General features: G+C 35.4%; 1 long non-coding RNA gene across 1 annotated transcript; it reads right to left on the reverse strand.

Annotated features, from left to right (window-relative positions):
* Window positions 1-807: 807 nt before the first annotated feature.
* On the reverse strand, window positions 808-2,952 carry LOC145820927 (uncharacterized). Its single transcript, XR_014362970.1, has 2 exons — window positions 2,309-2,952; window positions 808-1,116 (listed from the first exon to the last, which is right to left on the reverse strand). It is a non-coding gene; the product is annotated as an uncharacterized LOC145820927 (long non-coding RNA).
* Between the last annotated feature and the right edge of the window lie 367 nt (window positions 2,953-3,319).

Here is a 3,319-nt window from a genome sequence, read left to right on the forward strand (position 1 = left end):
TCTACTCATGTCTAATAGTCTATATATTTTTGTGTGTCTGCTGCTCTGCTCCCTCACACAGTCATACTCACACACGGCTTCGTTCGCGTGAAAAAAATGAGGAGAGAGAGAGAGAGAGAAAAAAAAGTCGATCCTCGCCGATCTCCTCTGCCGAAAGAAGAGTCGTCCTCCTCCTCCGCCGCCGTCCTTTGCCAATCTCCTCCGCTGCCCTACTCTTTCCGTTTCTCTTTCTCTATGTGTTATACACACACACACACACACATATATATATATATATATATGTATATTATATTGCAGCTTAGATCTGTGAGACCGATGATGATGATGATCTGTTTTTTTTTTTTTTGATTTGTAGTTTTGTTTTGTTTTGTTTAGTTTTTTTTTTTGATCTGCTGTTGTTTTTTGTTGAGCCGTTGTTGATGATGATCTATGATGATGATGGTCTGTTGCTGTTCTTCTCTCTCTTTCGCCATATGATCTGTTTTTTTGATCCTCCATAAAGCTTCAAAGCAGTTTTGAAAAAAAAAAAAAAAAAACAAGGGTCGGTGATTTTTCGGGGTTGGGGAAACCCGATACCCGTTAGGGGCGGGGATGGGGGGAGGTGATGGTTCCCCATCGGGGATCGGGGACGGGGAGTGTAATCCCCGCCCCGACCCGTTGCAATTCATATTTCTTTTATCTACTTTACAGTTTTAACTCATTATAAGAGGTTATTTGGGAGGTTTTAAATAAGTGTATTTTTTTACTGTAACGTCTCGAAATAATTTAATATGAACTACCCACATTAACTAGCATTCACTAATACAATGACAATAATCCTTCCGTTTTTACATAGTTAATGAATGAGTTTATACAAAAGATTCACATGCGGATATACATTCAACGATAAAAGAACACATAAATCTATAGCATGTGAAACATCTAGTCTGAAAACAAATCAAATGCCCTTAAGGGCTTACATCTTCCTGAGCAATAGCTCGGTTACACAAAATGGTCTCTCGGATCCATACATGTTCAGCTCTTGGCTCACAAAAAATTTACAACAAAAATAAGAGAGCTATTTACTATTCACAAAATATCCACGCCCTCAATTCGGCAGGATCGCCACATTTTTACCTGCACCAAAATCCCGTAGGGGTGAGCATAAAGCCTAGTAGAGAACTCTCACAAAGTATATACAGTTATACAACTCTCAATAAAAATGCAGATGTTCATGCCATGCCATGCTTTTTTTAAAGAACTTCATTTCATTCTCTTCTTTAAGATTTCCAATTTTCAATAAAAGCTTGCAATCTCAACACATTTCAAAACTTCCAATTTAAATCAATAGGGGCGATAAATACGACACTGGTAATCCCTAGGTTGGTGTCTGCAAGTAGACTCTACAAATACTACCAAACTATCATTTTTACCGATATTAACTGAAAGGCTCGACACCATGGACACTTAGGCCAACTTATGAAGATTAACTACACCCCTATCCGGACTTACCACGTATTTACCCCATACCACATTTCCATAGTTCTTATTACAACATTATTTTCTTTCATGAACTAAATATCTTCAATCGAGATTTACAATGCAAAAATAATAATTGAATTAATATCCAAGGCCATGATCTTTCCATATCTCATACACTTCTCAAATTTCAAATGTCCCCACAATAATGTCAACAATTACATTTTCCATTACCACCTTTCAATGCTCTTTCCCAAGATAACCATATATTATCTACACTTAGCCACAATTTCACTTTTCACAATTCTTAACAATATAATCTCATCAAGACTACATGTAATGTTTTTCAAACATAAACTCCCAATGTTTATAATTTTCACAAAACCATAGTGCACAACAATTATCATCCTACACTTAAATATTTCCATGCATTCAACAATAGTTTTAAAGATAAGTCCTCTGCTCTCTTATACCAAGAAAATTATCATTTCTTCGTAACACATTGTGAAATCCACACTCATTGACTCATTTAAATACAAGAAATAAGAATTTCATAGTTTTTCTCATGTTTTCCAAAAAGAAAATCCCAATTTCTAGGGTTCTTTCTCAAAACCAAAACACCTCTCATTCTCATATGAAAGCTCATCAAAATCATCTTTCATAAATCATAGATAAAAGGCTTCAAATATCAACTTGGAACACTAAAAGTTTAAACCCTCATTTTGAGAAATCCCATCATCTTTGAGGCAAGAACCAAACTCTCAAAATAAATTCAAGAGAAGCAATAAAAAATCAACATATATCTTGCAAAACATATATATATATATATAAAACTCAAGAATGTCCCTACCTCAATGTTTGATGAAGAGGAGAAGATGAGACCCTAACTTCAAGAATGAGAAAGAGCTTTGATTTCTACCACACTAAGTGAAGCTCTTGCCCTAAATCTTCAAGATTATGAGAGATGGCGATGATCTAAACCCAATGGATTTCAATAATCAAAGAGTTTTAATGTTTGGGGATGTTTTTTAGAGAGAATGAGGAGAAAATAGGGTTTGGAGTGAGATAGAAAGACCCAAAAATGAGATACAATTCGGCTAAAAAGGAAAATAAAAACAGAGCATCGGATCTGCCCAGACTGCCGCACGTGCGGCACCCAACCCCGCACGTATGGAGCGCCCCTTCCCACACGTACAGTGGTCCTCCCGCACCACTCCCCGCTCATGCCTTTTAAGCAGAATACAACTCCCCCAACTCGTTCATTCCCACACGTGCGGCCTCCATCCCGCACGTGCGGCCCTAGCCCAGCAGTCCAAAAAATTTCCACTTTGCTTCCGGGCACTCCGGACTTGACCCCGCACCTCCCGGAACAAATGATATTCAATATCGACCCAACAAGAATAAGGACTTCAATTTCAAGAATTATTCCTGGACGTCTTAAATTCAATGAGAGCAAAGAGGACGAAGTAAAGAGGAAAGAAAAAGAAGGAAAATAAAGATCCGGTCGTCACGTTTACTTTTTATAAAAAAAAATATAAAAAATACAGAAAGTAAATAAAAAAGTAAAGATGAGATGTTAATAGATGATTGATGTGACTCAAATAGGTATATATATATATATATATATAAATGTGCATTTTTTTAGTGCATGCTAAACACCTACTAAGTCACATTATTTTTCACATTTTTTATATATATATTTTTTAAAAAATAAAAAAAAGTCTAAAAATCAACTTTTAACAATCTTTTCAAAATATCCCTAAATAGCAAAAACGGAATAATTTATTTTTAAGTATTTCTAGACTAATTGAGCTTAAAAAGTACAATAAAAATAATAATTATAATAGTAACAAAATATTAT

This window comes from Camellia sinensis, chromosome 3 (assembly GCF_055761805.1).
Source record: "Camellia sinensis isolate YWXY chromosome 3, ASM5576180v1, whole genome shotgun sequence".
Classification (NCBI taxonomy): domain Eukaryota; kingdom Viridiplantae; phylum Streptophyta; class Magnoliopsida; order Ericales; family Theaceae; genus Camellia; species Camellia sinensis.